Source organism: Netta rufina, assembly GCF_964035555.1.
Source record: "Netta rufina genome assembly, chromosome: 15".
NCBI lineage: Eukaryota > Metazoa > Chordata > Aves > Anseriformes > Anatidae > Netta > Netta rufina.
Window position 1 is genome coordinate 13,267,927 of NC_140138.1, and position 19,617 is coordinate 13,287,543.

A 19,617-nucleotide genomic window follows, 5' to 3' on the forward strand; every position below is an offset into this window, starting at 1 on the left:
AGTCAATTATGTCCTTAACTTGCTCAGTCACAAAATGCATGTCAGGAAAAAACCACTACTCTCTTTAAACAGCTGTCATTCAGCAAGTCACCTTACTGCTGCACTTCTCTGCCCAAGAGAAATTATTCTGTGCACACACACAACATCAGATACTACTGCTGTCCACAGAACAACCTAGCTAGTAAAGCCCTATTTCCTTTGGATTTTTGTTGTACATCTGCTAACTCTCCCTGTATGGTAATAAATCAAATGCCCTCCCACGTCACCCTTATCAGCCCGACATTGCCCGTGCTTCCTCTCCTCTCACCTCCCCACACTCCCTTCATATCCTCTACTGCTTAAGAACATGTGGGCTAGAGAAAGCACATACTCTTCTCCTTGCCACTCTCAAACTATATTGAGCGAGCCAGCTGTCTTTGCATTTTGCTTAAGTGAAAGCAAGATACTTCTTTCCTCTTTTTTGGTTTGCACAAAATGTTGTGGCTTTAAAAGACCTCCACAGCTCTCACATTTGACCAAGCCAGCCAAGAGGTTGAGAAAGGAGGGCTGCAGACCAATGAGCAACACACACTTCATTCCCATGTGGAACTAGCCCAAAAATTATTTTTTTCCTCTATTTTCAAATAAGCTGGTCTGCCAGCCTAGAAAAAGTCTGCTATGATGCAGTCAGTGCAAAATCTTCAAGACCTCTGTATCTGTTTGCCAGCATGTGATTAAAACTGAAGACCACTGGAGGGAAAAAAAAAAAAAAAATCAAATAGTCAAAGGTTCAAATCTTTGTCACCTACAAACCCTGAGTCAGCCAAAGTCTGAGGTTTAATAAAATTTTGGTCTCCTAAATAGCATTCTGGAAAAATATTCTAACCTCAGCCAGACATTTTAAAAGCCCATGGAGACTGCCCATCAGAATTAATATTCACTGTTCTCCAGCCTTCTTATGGAAGACACTAAAAGAAGAATAATCCAGGTAAATTTGCAAAAGGATGAAAAAAGCTTTTCACAATTAAATGTTCCATTCAAAGTCCATTCTGATTAACAACTAATTGCCAGGTTGCCCAAAAGCAGAATGCCACTTTCAGCATTTGTCTGGATAGCTTAAAAATGCATATAGACCAAGAAATGAAAAATATTTAGAGGGTAAAGTCTTTGAACAACAGACCTGATTTCAAAATCTTGAACAAATACAGCTAACAAACTAAGGAATGTGATCTCATAACGAACACAAAGTCTGATTTGCAATACCAGGTAGTTTAAGCATCCAGGCCCTGTAACCATAATAGTTTGTACTGGGGATTTTCTGGATGTGCTGACCATGTAGGATCAAAGGATTCATGTAGGATCCAGTATTTATTTGGTAAGAATTTTACATGGACCTGTAGGTTGAGTTTATATGATCCTCAGTGTAGTGTCATGATTTTAGGAGTCTCATCAAATAAAATGCTCAAAATATTCTTGCTGATGAGAACCATAAAACTGTGAGCCATTATTAACCACAAGCAGAAAATAAGTTAACATCTACATCATGCCACACCTTACTGCTACTACAAAAAGTCAATGCTCAAGCTTCTGCAGGAGTGCTGTTTCTCTAAGTCCCTCTTATTGTCACCTCCTCAAGCTGCCCAGCAGTACAACAGCCCTGTGCATCCCATCCGCATTCCACCTCAAAGAGGTGAAAGCCAAAACCAATCAACATACAGGGAAAGGTACAAAAGATACATGAAATCTGAGTCTTGGTGCCGTAAGGAACAAGCACCGGTAAGATTGCTTCCTGCTGAAACCGTGATTAAATTATCGCTGTCCTTTTCCAGCCAACATTTGAAAAGGTGTTTGTCCTTGCTGAATACCAGACTAACTGAAGCAGTTAAAATTCCATTTTAACAGTGCAGTATGTATTCTTGATCACGTATGTATTACAACCACAACTTAAGAATTAAGGATAATAATGAAAGAAGCTCATTCAATTAGTTTTTACACGTAACAAGAAAAAAAAAAAAACCACGTTATTTTTGAGATTACCACACCACATAACTACGAAGAAAATACAATGTGAAACCATGTAATTAGCATTACACGTATTCAAAATTTATTTAGAAAAGGATTGTATAATGTAACAGCAATAATTAGAGTCTGGACAAAGAGTTAGTGAGCAAAACAAAAGGAAAAACCAAAATACCGGTATTTCGGTATTTGAAGAGAGAAGGAATTTTGACAGTAAGTTAGGATTTCACAGTGGCGTTCCTAACTACTGCAACGTATCAAAACACATCAGATAAACAACAAGATATCAACCTTTCTTCAGAAAACATGAAAGATAATTTATGAACCAACGGGAGAAAAGCAACCACACAATGTTTTAGAGTTGGGATATTTAGTTTGCCATCTTGTGGCTAACTACTGAAGCTTTAACGTGCAGTTATCCCAACCACAGAGAGCTCTATAAAAACCTCATTAGCAAATGAACAATATATTCCCCGATTTCTTCATTTACATTTGTTTATCATTTTTATTTCTCAATTATTAATAGAATCAGATACATTAATTACTACAAAAGTAATTCAAACAGATGTGAGGATTGGTGTCCAAGGGGACTTCTGTGCTTTTATTTGAAACATTTAGTATCTGGAACAATCCTCTTTCCTTTTTTTTTTTTTTTCTTTAAGCTACTTCCACATGCTGTTTTTCTAAGAATAGTAAATACTTTCCAAAGACAAAAGGCAACCACAAAAGGTAAGTAACTGCCAAAAAAGACATTAGTCCAACTTGCCAAGACCTCATTTCAAATTCAGTGGCAGAGGGATCCTCACCAAGACAGACACACACCTGGGTAACTTCGTTCATCACCGATGGATTTCTTATCTCCATCCCAACCCGGCAGAAACTCATATCTCATATGTTTAGTTCCAGAGGTTTTGACCCAAAGAACAAATGAGACCCAAAGCAGGAAAAGAAAGGTTCCTTCATTTCCCTTCTGAGATCACAAATGCTCAGTAGAAAGTGTTACCTCCAGGGAACCCTCCACTAGTAATCGGTAGCATGGCTTAATATTTTGGCCTGCCATGCACTGAACAACACTTATTCATTGTCCTACTTCTGCCTAGGTCCAGTGCAAAGCCAGAAGAGCTTTACGAGCCCAGACTCGGACAAGTCAACAGGCCCCTTTCAGTTTTCTCCCCCATACTTGCAGCACACATCCACGCATAATCTAACCTGGTCTAAGCACTCACAATCATTTCTATCTTCCCAACATTTAACTAAACTACTCATTTTTTAATTGTCAACCTGTCTAAATAACTTTGCCAGCAGCACTAGTAATCTCTTCCGTAATTATAAGAGATACTAAGAGCCTCCTTTCATCTTCCACTGAACATATATTTAGCTGGTTTCCAAACACCTGCTGTAATTTATTATCCAGGGCTGCTTCTCGCCCAGGGCAGTATCTTTTCTATAATTCAGCAACATGCTAAGTGAGGCACCAACAAAGCACTGTACGGCAGTGGTACATCACTTTCTCTTTTTTTTTTCTCCAGACTTTCAAATCGTTTCTCAATACCAATGAGAGTATTTCTTTACTTTTTCAAGCTACTGCTACGTACCAGAACGATTTTTTGAACCAATGAGCACCAGAACATCTAAAATGTTTTTCTTCATCTGAGTATACAGGCAGAATGGTTTTCCAATGGGCTCCTTACTCACTAAACTGTTTTAAAGTTCTCTACTATGCACTCCATTTATTAAGTAGCTTAAATGATCTACGTCCTTCTGGGTCTTGCTGAGCTGTTATTACTCAGTCAAAATCTGTTCTGCCTTTTATTTCCAATCGCCTTCAAGCTTAAATTTCACTTGAAACACTCATTTCCACTTTTTAGATGGCCGAATCAATGGAACATATGGACCTAGTACAATTATTAAAAATGGAAGGCTCTCTCCCTTAATAACATGATCAACTAATCAAGCAGAAACTCAAAGCCAACGCTATGAAACACCAACAGCACTACAAAACTCAGCAAACTCAATGTTTCAGCAATTTGACAGGACTCAGAAAAATCCAATGACTAGCATCACAGAATATGTCACACAAAACAAGAAAACGTATTTCCATCGAAAAATGGTTTCTGGCTCTGGGCCACCGTCTGTCTCTCGTGGGCACATCGAGTGATTTGGCTAGCTCTTAACTCTCCTGTGTGCTCACCCTTAATGTTGTATTTCTTATCTTACAAACCCTATTGACATAAAATCTCTTTCTACTTTGTACCCCGTCTGTCTTCTGCTTCTGCCCTATTAACTCATGTCAATATAGCAAAGGGAGCAAAATAAAGCAGCAGAGTCGATACTCATCCCTTGAATTTTTGTGCAACTGCTGCAATGAAGGGGAACAAATAGGTCAAAATCAGGGACAGCTCACGGAGCTGCCCCGGCTCTCCAGCCACACTTGGCATCAGATCTGACCACAGCTTCACTTTCCTGCAGCTCACTCAACAAAGGAGGTGGCTGCACAGATCAGAAGTTCATCTCTCAAATTAACATGGAGCATCCTGACTGTTCACAGCAAAGACCACACGCTGAAGCAGAAACTGCTCTAATCTCACAGCGTGCTTTTGAAAATAAAAGTCACTCGCTGAATACAAGTTGTCGTTGTCTTAAGAGAATTACAAACAGTGGTGTGATTTACCAGACAGTCCCACCTTCTCCCCTATGCTTTTTCTGCCCTTCCAAAACTGCACTTTAACTAAATTGCAAAGTATCTCTGGGAATAAAGGAATGCATCATCACCGAACACTTAACTGGACAGGATGATCTCTTTTCTTCCCCAATCCCTGCAACAATAGGAACACTAGAGATCTGCAATTCATAACAAAGAAGAAAGCATTTATCAGACAGAAGAGAAGAGATTAAAGCATTGCTACCTCTGATTGAATGACCACAGTATCACATTACCTCTGCTCCTGCTGCTTCAGAGGAAGTGATTGAGCCTTGGCACAGGGGCCTTGCTGAGTGAGGAAGGGGGCAAATCCTCTCACCAGAATTTTAATCTCCTGCTTCTGTAACCTGCAAATCATTACCCAGTGCAGCAGAGGAACGAATGCTACGTGTCATCCAATGGTCTCCCTGCTGATAATTTCTATATAGAACAGTTTATTTCAAAAAGACCATATAACATATTGCAGCTAAAAAAAAAGGGGGGGCAAAAAAAAGGAACGAGAAAAAGAGAAATGAAATTTTAAAAATTAAAGACAAGGATGAAAAGAGCCTGAGTGAAATCTCTGACTGTGGAGCAGTAAAATGCATTAACTCATCTTGCCAAAACACATGCTGCCAAAGACATTATTTTAGTACCTTTTATACACACCTGGGCTTAACTCAAGCCTCATTTCTCCTTTCCAGTGGACAGTGTTAGGGTTCCAAGAGGAAAAGGTAAGAATCTGAGTGCTGGATTGATTTCCAGATGAAGAGATTTGTGACTCCTCTCCAATTCATGATAGTTTTCTGCTTAGCAGAGCCTACCACTGCACACAGAGGCATTCCAGAAGCACAGCTGTGTAAGGTGGGAAGCGCACCAGACCTTACTGCTGGCTGGACAGGATGCTGCTTAAATTCAAAACTCACCCAGTATTAGAAAAGAAGGTTTTGACTTTCCTTTGTCATCACAGTTGCAAGAACAAAGTCTCTAAAAGAAGAGGATTCTTTCTAAATCATAGAACTGTTTAGAGACAAGTCTATCAAGACATATAAGCCTACCATCCTCTAGAAGATGTAGAAACATCTCTTCTGTAGAAGAGTAGAAACATTAACACTTGCATGTGTAAGATTGCTTGATACACTGTGAAAGTTATTTTTTTCTCCAAAAAAAAGCGCTGCATTTTCTTTAAAGAAAAAAAATCTACACAATACAAGTAAAAGTAGGCTACTGCTATTAGAAGTCTTACAAAACAACTTTTTTTTTCCTAAATTACTGGATCATGGATGTGGATTTTCAAAATTTCAGAACCAACTTTCACAGCAAGTTACTAGCCCTCGTGCTAATGGGGAAGAACCTTAATAAAACGGCACACTCCAAAACAAATCTGAGCTGGTTCTCAGCATGATTAAAAGGATGCAATAATACAATTATTGAAATACATGTACTTAATGAAGTTCTGTGTGCAAGTTATATGACAATTAAATCATTTGCACAAACAAAAAGCGGGCCTTTATTTATCATGGAGATTACTGGCAGCCTGTAAAGTCATTAAATTTTACTCTGAGGCTTAAGGTTTGTGGACAGAGGATTCCAACACGCTAACAGCGCTTTCATCGGCACCAAGTTTTAAGCAGCTCCATGACATTTTAGAAAAACAGCAGAAGCTTAAATTGCCTGTTCACGAACAACTTGCAGAATAATAAAATTTCAGTACTAAAACCTACGTTAACCAACTGCCATTGAAGGGCGTTGGTTTAATACATTTTGACGGACTAAGTTGTGTTGTTTGGTTTTCTGTTTTTTAAACAGAAGCAGCAACTCAAATAATCTCTGTTCTGATATGGAAAAGGCTCCAACTTAGGCTTGATCAGTCTGTTTCCTCTGTGGTTCTCAGTTTCTGTGCAGAATGCACAGCTTGGTATGAAGTAGCTGCTAAGAGAGAAAGGTTTGTGACAGAGGAGCTAGAAGCTGACACTCAAAGAAATCAACAAACATTTCACAAGAACATTTTAATACCCAGTAAGCTGTGATGAAATCCGTGAATGGAACTAACAGACACCACCACAAGCACCAGTTCTTAAACAGTTTTAATGCCAATAGGTATTAAATGAAGTTCTGACCCACGTGCAGATCTCTGAGACCAAGCTTTCCACTCTCTGGAGGAAGTTTCAAAGCCAATATTCAACAGTTAAGAAATACACCCAGTCAAATACATCCATGAAAGCATACTCGAATAACTGTCTCCCTTCCCAAGCTATTTTAGCTTTAAAATGCAGGAGAGGTAATCAACTTCCTGAAAGCAGATGTATGAAATCTTAAAATAATAAAAATAAAAAAAAATATGGATCATGAGTTGCAGAAAAACTAATTGCAATTAGTAGAAAAACTAGAAGTGCTTATGGTCTCCACATTAGTAATCCCATCCTGGGTTTGACAGAGACCCTGATCTACAGATTGCTTGCTTGTTCCTCCCCTAGCTCAGAGTTTATAGGGACAGCTCCATTCATAGCTCTTGGTTCAAAATGAGGAGTCAACTATGAAGGGTCTCAGCTATACCATGTAATATACATATATATATATGTATGTATGTATGCAATGTACATCATATAGCTGCACACGAGAACTTGCTGAGCCTTTTCATGAAGAGAGCTTCCCTTCTTCAGATTTGGGTTGATGCCTTAAAAGCATAAAGAGCTACTCAGATAAAAGGAAAAGGAGGATTTTTTTTTAAACAATGAAATTCATTCTCAGCCGTGACAGGTTTTCGTTAAAAAAAAAATATATATTTATTTCTGAATCGTCTTCACTAAGCAGATGATCCTAGAGTTTCAGTTTAAGCTTTTCAGTGACTTCCAAACATCTTCTGTTCATTAAAAACCATCCCTGCAGTGGACACCACCTCTTGTTTCTTAGATTTTATGGCCTACTATATTAAAACCAGTTTAAATGTAATAAAGTCTGCAACACTTACAGCTAGAAAATATAGGAGAACAATAAAATTAGCCAAGTATAACAATAAGGGAGTCTTAAACATCCCCTGCTCACTTTCCAGGGACAACACACACAGAATAGTCAAGGACTACAAAATCAAAAGAAATTTAAATCAATTTAAAATTCAAACAATCTTTTCTCCTGCCTACCAGGGACTCAAGGGACATTAACAGAGACTTGCTCTTCTGCATTGTTTCCTCAGGTTTTCCTTCTTGCTTTCTAAAATTTGTTTATACAAGTAGTGATCTGAAATATTGATGATTTACTCATCTCTCAGATATGGTTTTGCTGCAGCTGGTTTGCAGTAATGCCATACCTTCTCTCTTCACTTCACACTCCACCCCTTTCCTGCAGGAGATGGAGCTGGAACATGATTTTTAGATTGCTCTCTATTTCATCCTACCTTACCTCATCTCTCATTCATGTATGATGTGCTATCACAACACATAATGTTACTATCAAACAGGCAAGTTAGAGACATCCCACCCATAGCTGCGCACTCTACTACATAATGATACTGGGTAACACACCAGCAGGTGCACATCTTTTTCCCTGTAAACTGTGTCCTATTTAATAAAAGAAACAAGACACTGTATCCTGTGCTGTTAAGTCCAAGTGGTTATTCAAAACTGAAAACAGATTTAGCCAGGAGCACCAACACCCAGCACCACTAGGTATCAATAGCTGGCCTTTTCCAGCATCAGCACAGCCTGCAGTACTCACAAGCACCAGAAGCAGAAATACCAAGTCTCAGAAAAAAAACTTTATCCTAAACACGCCTGGACAAATGAAGCAAAACTCATTCAACAGTCATTGTAACGGCAGGTTCAGACTTGCTGCTGCAGCTGACTGCCCAGAGGAGATAAGTCAAACAATATGATAAAATGATTTTATTGGCAGTATACAAAATCGTATTTTTGGTTAATATAAAATTGAAGCTCTAGCCCCTTAATTGCAAGTCTGACATATTAGTGCTGAGTCAGTGAATCGCAGTACTTCTTGGTATATGCCTCCAGCAAAAACATGACCCACACTGTATCTGCTACTCATGTAATCTGTTTCTAACATGGAAGAAGTTCATACTATTTAATCATTTGAGTTATCAAAGTATCCAAAAACTACCCAAACCTAGGTCATGTATCAGAACAATTTAGGGTGTTTCTCACAGATACTAACAGCCTTTTCCTCTCTTTAGACATCCTCCCAGATCCACACGTCCCCACTACCTTCTCTCTCAAATTGTCTAATTGATTAATCAAGTTAAACTCAGAGCAATTGTTCTCAACATGTATTTAGCTTCAAGGCTTCTGCTTCTACCTCGGATCCGAGTATTGGCTGTGTGCCCAAACGCATGTCTTTCTTCTAATCCTATCAGTTGGTCTAATAAAAGGTATTACTTCTCCCTACAAACCTTGCTTTGCTGTTTCTTCTCCGAGAGATCAACATGCACTCTGCCTTCAACCAGCTCCAATTCTGACACCAGTACAAGACTCATAGAATGAAAAACCAAGGCATAAGACCCAGATGAGCAAGTTCACTCAATAAATTGGGAGGGTGATGCAGCCAGATAACCTGTGTTGCAATTATATCCTTGATGTCACAGGATTGAGATGCTTTCTGCTAAAGGGGATGCAAACAGCACTGCTCTATGCTCCAGCAACAAGAGAAAGTGACTGCAGTCTGGCTCTTTTAGTATATAAAGATGCATCACCATAAATGATACCTTTGGTTTCCAAAAATCAATTAGTGCATTGCCTTGGTGACAATTTTTACCTCCATTGCAAGGTGCAAGAACACAGGAATTAGTTTTTTCATTACCATAATACATAGATATGCAATATTTTGTCAGTAGAGTCTCATTTAAGAACAAAACCAAAAAAAAAAAATCAAGGCTTTTTTTTTTTTTTTTTTTTTTTATAAACATACACTCTTTTATTGGTATTATATACTTTGGACTCTCTGCAGTGCAACTGCCATAGGCTAGATCTGATAATCCCTTATTTGTACAGCCAGAAAGGGACACATTTTGGTTTATTTCCATAAATATTTCAAAAGCTTTTTCTGGCTGAGAAACAGAAAGCCTCTTCAGTGGTTATTTCACTCATAAGAATTTGATTTCTATTGCTTGGATAAAAGAGAAGATGGGGGTTTTGTTGTTTTTGTTTTGTTTTAAACTAATTTCCACATCTTAACAGTGAGAACATATTTTAAAACTTATGAATATGTGAATGTTGTTTTAAATATTGAAAATATGTAAAAAACAGTACATACATAAAATATGACAAAGGAAATTACATTTTGCTAGAACACCATTCTAAATTCTTTCAAAGCACAATGTCTAAGACTTCTGACCAACCACCTAGCCTCTAAATGGCAGATCTTCTGACCATTCTTTTGGTATGGCCAAAGTGAAAAAATACCCAGTCACCACCAATAAAATAACTGAACCAGACACCAACCTTTGGTTAAAAACAGAGATGGAACAAGGGATGAATCATGGGTACCACCATGGTCAGTGACACCAGCAGTCTGTGCTTATCCTTTTTTTTTTCTCCTTCCTCCCAGAGACTGCATTTAAAAGCCTTTTTTTTTTTTTTCCTCCTTATACCTATAGACAAATTTAGAAAGAAAGGAAAAGAACAAGGAACAGGAAGCTTCTGAATGAATTAGAGGGAGAAGCAGGAAGAGAACAAATGAAACACTGAGAACATGAGATCATCACTTGGGCTTGGATAAAATGACCTCTCTTTCCAATCCTATCCCAACTCCTTTGTAAGGAGCAACAGGTTCCTGCCAAACCATGCCTGCACCAAGGAACTGTGAGGATTTCTCCCAATGCCAGAGCATGGCCACGCTGCTGTTGCCAGAGAACAGCCTGACTGTGGCATTGAGACAGAGGGAGAGAAACCAACGAACTGAGAGAAACCTTCCTCCTCTGTGCTGCCCATGCAATAGCAAAGCAACCCACTTGACTTTTGGAGTCACAAAACAAAACCCACACATGAAATTTGCTTCAACAAGACAGCCCGTGGACAAGGATGGGGACACAAAGAGACTCTGTGGAGGCTCCAACATCCCATCAGGATCTCTCTGGTGTTTAGCAACAGGCCTTATGTCATCAGGACAGTTTCCTATGATGGCCTTGCTTCATTTCCCCGTGGTCGACTCCACCAACCCAACTACTCCTTCCTTAACCAGATGCCTCAAAAGCATCCGAGGCTTCAACGAAAGCTGCAGCAGCGCCGTAGTAACAAGCAGCATCTGCGCTCTTCAGAGGCAGAGTTTTGGAAACGGGCACATTCACATCAAGACATCCTGCAGCTTGTCGTTTCTTTCCTTTCACTTGTAACATTTTTTAAGCTAATTGGCTCCAGAATTTATAATCCTGGTGACAGCAGCCTGGCTATCCAAGGAGGCGGGGGGGGGGGGAAGCAGCTGCCAAGGCTGCCGGCGCCATCTTGTGTCGGCAGCGCCTCAGTGCAGGCGGCCCTGCCTTCCCCTTCCAACACCACAGGCCAGTTTGGGAGGTTTTGTACAGACTACAGAAAAAAAAAAAAAAAATAGGCATCCGAAAAGGAAGTGCAACTAAACCCACCGAATCTGAAAAGCAGAAAATTAAGCAGACGGGGGGCAGGGGGGAGTTGAAATGCAATTACAGCAGAAAAAAAAAATGCGTTTCACCATTAGCATCCCACAATAAGAAGGTTTGTCAGGCACCGGTTTAGCCTACACATGTTCACATCCGTCAGCATTTCCATGATAAATCCTAATTTTCGCCATTGTTGATCACATTGAACTAAAACTTGGTATGCAAGTTTTTAGCACAGATGCTCAAATAAATTATGCACATTAGTCATTTAACTTTCAGAGCTGCGAAAGAAAGCTGCTTTTTGGTGGTGGTGGGTTTGACTAATTTATGACAAGTTTTTGGGTGCTTTTTTTTTTTGCCTTACACAGCTAAAAAAGACAAGGCAGCTATTTATTTTTTTTATTTATTTTTGATTAAACTCTTCAAGCTTCATGTCTTTTGTACAAATGATAAAACTTGCACATTACGAAAAATATTCGTAACTAAAATGCCCTCCCCCCACCAGCAGCATTTCCTCTATTTACCATATCACACCATGGTCCACACATTGACATACCCATACAAGCAAACACAGAATATTAAAATGAAAACATCAATAACAGCAGTCTGAAGAAGTCATGCAGTAGAGCTGACATGATCCGGAAGAGAAATTGTTAAACAAGCAATTAGCTGCAGAGCTGAACAAAGTTTACATGCAGATACAATCAACTGATTGAGACATCTCAGCCAAGACAGTATTTTTAGACTTAACAGTATTTTGTATAGCATTTGAACAGACCCCGCTTCACAGCAGCTACAGAAACCTAGAGAATTCACATTTACCCTTGTAAAATACCTCAGTGTATTGTGGCTATTCCCTACTCTCCCCAAAGCATCGGAAAACTATCAATCTGTTTAAAAGAAACAATGCCCTAAAATACTTTTTTTAAAAATCCAGTCTTTGATACCCCTGTTATTACAGCAATAGAGGATATTCAGGTAAATCAGAAAATTCATTCTGCATTCTGTCACCAATCCCTCTCTGCCTTGACTACTCAAAAAAGCTATAATGCAGTTGTAGCAACAAAATTTGACAGAAAAAACCTGTTACACACAATCTTATTTGTTTGTTGATAACTTGCCAAAAAACACTAACAGACAGATACTATGATTTCAAAATACTACATGGAAAGAAATAATAATGCACATGATGTGCTTTTAGGACAGAAAAAAATTGAATAAAATCTTAACAGGTACAGATAGATAGAAATTAATGTATTTCAGTTACCTTAAAAAAAATTAAGGGGTACAGACTAGACAAGACACACATAGTGGAGATCAGTTTGTTTTTGTTCACATGTTCTTCTGGATCTGAATATGAGAATATGAGAAACTCAGGTCACTGTATTAAACTACTCAACAGAACCCAAGCAAGCAAATCTTCTCCAGAAACTAAATTTAGACTTCTCAGGCCATATTCATCTACCATGTCCACAGGACTTCTGACTTCAAGACTGATTTTGAAGAGACTGGCAAACTGAAGGGCCTTCCTCTTTTCCAACTCACAAATTTTTCAAGACCTTATTGCCTTTGCAATGAGTCAGAAAAGACAAATCCCTCAGCACCAGAATCTTAAAGTACTGCAATTCCCAAAGCTCTGTACAAAGCACGGTGACAGGATGAATTGAAGACTTCACACAGTACTACTGGCTTCAAAGTAGAGTACTTTTGTAGTGCTGCCTCGCCTCCTGCATAGCTGAGATTATAATTTCTCCCTTTGTGTTTGCATCACAAATATAACACGGATGTGGGGTATTCATCCTTTGCCCCACCAGCCTCATGCAAATCGTTAGTTTGATCATTGCACCTCTCTGCTAAAAAGAATACAAATAATGAAGATGCATAGTAAGTCTTGACTTCAAATTACTTCAATAATTCTAAATATCCACAGTTTCTGAGAAATGTAGACTGGTATTAACATACGTTTATTTCAGCTAGGATTTCAGGAATTTTACTCTCATGTAAGTGAAAGATTTATAGCACAGATGTGCCTCACATAAAAGCAAGGTAGGCAGGCTCCTTCACAAACTTTTACAGTGCAGCTCAGTGTTGAAACATGGACTATCTGCTATACAATATACTATTAACAATAGTTTATGCTTTCTATCAAATTAACTGGTTACATTTTATATATTTCTCTGGTCAGATAATATATACCGTTACCTGAACACCCAAGGGAATGTTTAATCAGCATCTCCATAGGAGCACTAGCAAGTAAAAGTCGCCATTCATTCCAGTAATAAAAAGATACACAAACACCAGGGATGCTAGCATAAACACAAAGGGTCAATTACAACCCTGGAGCAAGAGAAAACAAGAAAACAAAAGCACAGGAACACAGTTAAATAGCTTTTGCAATTTGTAAGAGTGATCAGAGCACAGAACAGAGGCATTCCACTGGTCTTCCTTGAACGTTCTGGTCTCCAAGAAGCAGTCAAATATAAGGGAAGAAACCAGTCTCCACAGAACTCCAGGCTGAAAATATGGTAAAATTATTGCCATATCTATCCCCTTGAGGCTGTTTTCTCTATATACTTCCTTTCAGCAGGACAAGAGACTGTTTCCATGAGTTCCAGAACTAAAGCTGCCTGGTTTATGGGGACTTCTCTCTCCAACGGTGAATACTGACTCCAATATGCTTCCGTTTTCCATACCAACAGCATGAAAACAATATCAAAACCCATACTACAAAAGGCCACAAGCCTTTGGAGAATTTAGTACAGCAGAAATTACAGATGATGATGATGCTGTGGTACGAGAACAGTGCCCACTCACGGTCAGTCTCAAGGCCAAGTGAGCAGGAGCTAAGGACACACAATCTCAGACAGGAGCCCTTCTGTCAACGTGATATTTAATAGAGTCTTTTGCTTGCAGGACTCTGATACCCAACAGGGGATGATGACCTCACATTGCACAAAGATGTCTCTGTTGTAGCTGGATACCTGTTTTCATTAAACTTGGTTAAATTTGTTATTTTTGAGACCTGAAGCATCTGCCAAACTTGACAGAAGACAACTAGCAAGTTCAAAAGTGTAGGGTAGGCACTGACAATCTCATCTACATACACATACAAAGCACAGTAATAAGCCTCACTTCCTCAGGAAATCAGGCTAAAAATGGCACAACCATGAAAAGCAAAGGTCTGGGCAAAATCCCATGTTTTTAGAATTGGAAGCAAAAGTCAATGTCTTGACTACATTATTTTTTGCCTTCCTATTTTCTACTAGGAACTAACTATTGTACAATGGAACTGAAATCAGAAAAAAATTGTATCTACTAAATTATCATGAATAACCAGATGTTGCCTGGAAGCTTACTATTTGAATATGTTTATTTGGAAAAAGTAGATGGGTCACTTAATGGGACACTATCAACTACTTTCTGGTATAAAAATGCAAGACAGACCAGTTCAGAAGGAAAGAAAAGGCAATACCTATTAGTCATTTCTTTATAATATTTGTCTATAAACGAATGCAGAACCTGCCAGCAGTTAATATTGCCCCGAAGCACTGTGAACAAACATTTGTCTGGTATTAGGTACACTTCCACATATAAATTAGGGTGCAATGTGTCATATAGTTGCATAAGAGAGAAAAAAAAATCTCTACTTTGTCCTATATTAGACATTAAGTGCTTCTTTTGATCACAAAATAACTCATAAAGCCTATCAAAAAACAGCACTTCTCTCTCTGCCAGATAAAAGACATTTCACTGTAATTAAACTTCTGTCCAACTTTCCAGAAGATTACGGGAGGAAGTCTGACAGGCTCTATTTATATTTGTGACTGACGCTTCTTGGGACACCCAAGGAAAAGAAGATGGGCAATGGATTTACAACACTTCTGAGCTAACAGCACTTACAAAGATGGATGGCTCCATTCTTATTATTACTCACTCATTGTGTGTATGTTTTGTGTTTGTGTTTTTTTTTTTCTTGGAAAAAATCCCCGCTGCCTCACTCAGAAACATTTTCCGTTCAGTTTGCAATCTATGTTCCACAGCCTTCAATGGTTCAGGTTTTTATTTCATTTGTAAGTGATAATACACACAGCAGGCTGTTTGGTAAGTCAGCTTTATGCTATTTATATGAATAAAGGTGTAAACAGTCATATCTCTTAAGAGAAATCTGTGAGCACTTGGAGGAGGAAAATTCCTTTCAAACACATTCTATCCCTTTTCACATACAAAACTATATGTCAAAACTCATGGCTGGGTTTCTGATGCTAGGTGACAGGAATAAACTATCAGCTGTAAGATCCCAACATTAGCATCAAAGATTTATTGCTTCTCTCTCTTCCTTCAGGTGTCCTTTATTCTGTTCACAGTACTAACTTCACATTTCCTTGTGTTTGACTTTTACAAGATACCGTAGTGGTCCAACATCAGTATTACCCACGAACAACAAGAACAAAAGCAAAAAATAAATTATCACTTTGGGAAAGACCATAAGTAGCCCAAAGAGCACATTTTCATGGCCTGCCTTTCAGAGTTGAATCAACGATCCAGCTGTAAGCAGTGTCATTCCTTCATGGTTAGCTGCTTCAGAGGACAACACTGATGAGAAATAAGCTTTCACTACATTTCAAATTCTAGAATGCTTTGCTGTGATCATTTTAAGAAGTCCTTCCACAGACACACATACTGAGATAGGATAGATAAATATGCAAGTTTTCCCATTTCAATAAAAGTTTGTGCAGCTACCACATCATTTTTTCTTTAAGACAAACACTTACAAACCTCTTGGCCAACACTTCATATTACAAGCTACAACTACTGTCTCTCCCTGAAAAAATATTTCAATGCCTATAATGTTTACACTCTGGGGGGGAAATGTGCTTAAACCAATGATTTACATGGTTAAACTGACCCATTATTTAAACACCTTCCCTTTATTGCCTTCTTCTAAGCAGAGGAGTAGGTATGCCTCATGCTACCAAAGCAGCCCAAAGCAATCTCCTCTTGAGCCTTTACGGGATTGTTACCTGTGTTCTACAGAGCTCCAGGGCACTTCCCGCTGTTCCTGCTAAAAGTGTAATTTACTCTATTTACACAACTTGCAGCAGTACACTACGAAACAGCGGTGAGGGTCCATCTCACGTTATTAATGGCATTTCAGGGACATTACTCAGCAATAGTGAAGTTGTGAAGAGGAAGGTGAGCTGCTGCTATTTACATCTTCAGTGAAAGGGTGACCCACTCCTCCATCCCCACGGAAGGTTCTCCTCCCTACACAAAAAGCTGCATGCTCCAAGGGGTTCTACACAACTCAAGCATGAAGCACTCACTGTTAAAATAAATCTATTTAGACTCACTGTTCAGAAAATTCAGTTCTGTGGCACTGTCTGAAAGCATCCTGTCTGAGTAATACAGCAAATCTGGTAGGCACCATCATTTGATCTCCAGGAGGCCTTGAGACACTGCCAATTGCACAGGTTACACAAACAGACATCAACACAAAGGCTGACTTGTCATGATGAAGCCTTTTTGGGGCGTGATTACCTTCTACTGCTTTTTTAATAACGGAAACTGGCACTACATAGTATATAGTGGCAACCGGAAAGCAGCTCAAGACTGGAAGTATGAGACAAAACAAATGTAGCCTGTTTAGCGAAGCCATGTGCCATCCAGAAAACATTGCTGGCAGTGTGACTGCATGCCATAACCTTCCACTCTAGACCACCTGAAGTACGCTGCAGAGTAGCTGAGCCACACATCTGTCTCTAATTCTGGAGCAACGGAGGGGAGTTTATCTAGCAAACCAGTCCCTTGTGCCATCTTTTGCATGTCTGGCTTGTTTTCTGAAGTCAATTCCTGCCCATGTTTGGCTACATTAACCATGAACTCCAGCCTCAGTACCAAGCATCTCCTCTCACCAAACAGAAACGAGCACTGCTCACCAGGCTGTGATGTGGACAGGAGCTGGCAAACACCTACCACAGCCACTGAACAATGCAGGCAAGGTACCAGAACTGGGAATAAAAATGAAGACGACTGCAGTAGAAAGGCAGAAAGAATACTCAGCTTGCAAAAAACCTTCCAGGTCCTCTTCCACTTGTGTTTAAAAGCTCATTGATGACCAGAAGTAAATTCAGTGCACACAGACTCAATACCAGCCGTCTGGGAAGAGGGTTGTATGACCAGCAAGTGAGGCTGCTGACTAATAAAGCCCTGGAAACTCTGTCCTTGCCCTGTGCTGGTGCTCAAAGGGGAGCAGCAAAGGGAGACTGAACTGTTACTTAACTGTCTTTAACATCACACTCACATATTTTCTACTAAACACTGAACTTTGCACTGTAGCAACCTAAAACTATCTGTGATTCACACTTCATTGCCAAAAACTAAACTCAGATGCCAGCTTCTGATAATATTTCCTTAAGTAGCTACCAAGCCATTAATTTTAATGGAAAAAAAATAAAGCTTATTAGGATAAGCAAAGTTTATTTGCCGTGGTCCTGCACTCAGCTCTTTACACACATAACCAGCAGCTATTTATAAAGTCACGCTTAGCACCATCAGGACTGAAGACGTAACAGATTTGAACTAAGGGCTAAAGAAGCTGTAGCTAAGACAATAGAAAGGCGAATAACTGCTGGGCTCAATCACTAGAGGGAGTTATGATCACACACTAAGTTACTGTAATACCCAGACCATTCAGAACACAATTAAGAAACAAATAAAAGAAGACCATCAGCTGAATCTGGATGTCATTCAAGGGAAAACAGAAAATTAGATTTGCTTCTTTAACAAGGTTTTATTTCCAAAGACTCGAGACCTTCTCCTGGGAACTTTCAAATCATCTGTAATGAAAGGTTTTAAAAAAAAAAAAAAAAAAAAAAAAATATTGCCTACATTTTAAGACAGAATAAGGTAAGTGCCAGAAGAAAGCTGAAATTATCACTTTTGGAAATGACACGCAGTGTTTCATCAGGAAAACGTTAGAATTTTAATTTAAGCAGCTTTACAGCCCATTTCACCTGAAATCAAAAAGTAATCTTAATCATGTTTTTATTTTTAAACTAAATTGGCACGATTACATCCAGCATGAACAGGCACTACCAAAAGGCTGCTTTTTCAACAGATGATTCCCTTTGGCCATTAATAAATTTAGAAAAAGCATTTCTCTGACAGGCTGTGAGAAGACAACTGCGGAGGGAGGGAGGGAGATCTGTAATTCAAACATTACCACAATTCTTTTATTTGATCATTTAAGAGTTTGGGGGGGGGGGGGGTAGCTTGGTATATTTTTTAATATATGAAGTGCCTTTTTTAAAAAAAAAAAAAAAAAAGTATTTCCCTCCCCCTCCTCTTAAATTTCTTAGCAGAAACCACAAAACAATCCGGCTGGCTGCACTCAGGGGAGCTTATACTTGGCTAACAATTTTACAGCTGACTAAACACTCCTGTTAATAGCAGCAGCTCACACAAAGCTTTTAACACCCAGCTTGAATTCTGCCCGTCATTAGGAAGGAGGAGTCCATAACACGATCATCTCTTGAGCCAAAATCTACCACATACCTCAGGAGACACATTAGCAAATGCAGCCCAAGACAAATAAAAGCACTTGTCCACTGCTCAATTACACAGAATTTGAATGCTTTACATTCAACACATTTACAGAGAAGGTGAAAATTCTCCACACTTCTGTTGCTTAGACAAGGCAGCTAACACCTTGGCAATGGAAACAGCCCAGGAACCTTTTTGAAAGACAGAGGTATTGTTTATAAACAGGAACAGCCGACAGGTTCCTAACGCGAGGAAATAAAACTGTGGAAAGCAAGAACACATGCACAGAGGATAAGAAGCATCCCAGTGTGCTATCTGGCACACTAAGGAGGCGTGTTAAGAAATGCTGTGTAACCAATGCACTCTGGAAAGTAAAGCTCTGGCAGACAAATTCATTTCCCTTAGGAGATGCTCACTTGCACACCAGGGCAAAGGCTTAGCCACCCTGTAGTTTCTCACACATATCCCTGCTCTATAAACCAACTGCTCCTCCCACAGTCTTGCACTGCTTTGCCACCAGAACTACAAACGTGGTTTTCCACCCCAAGATCATTACTTTGCACATTTTGCTGTGACATCCTCTTCCAGATGTGGTGGTCTGAGAAAGCTTCTTACTTCTCCTTACAAACACTTCAGCTCATAAAGTGAAGGTGGATAAACTCACCACATCCTCCCACAGTTCATCTTTTGCTTCCTGCAAGGATTTAAGCAAGCAGAAAACTCTTAATGTGGGAAAGAACGATGGCATAGAAAGCACTTAGGAACAGCAGGGAAATCCAGAGAGCCATCCTCATAGGCTGCAGTGCTTGTTTTCTTT

General features: G+C 39.3%; 1 protein-coding gene across 1 annotated transcript in view; it reads right to left on the minus strand.

Annotated features, from left to right (window-relative positions):
- MAD1L1 (mitotic arrest deficient 1 like 1) overlaps window positions 1-19,617 on the minus strand; it is a 354,917-nt gene that overhangs the window by 290,270 nt on the left and 45,030 nt on the right. The gene's annotated exons all lie outside the window — the stretch shown is intronic.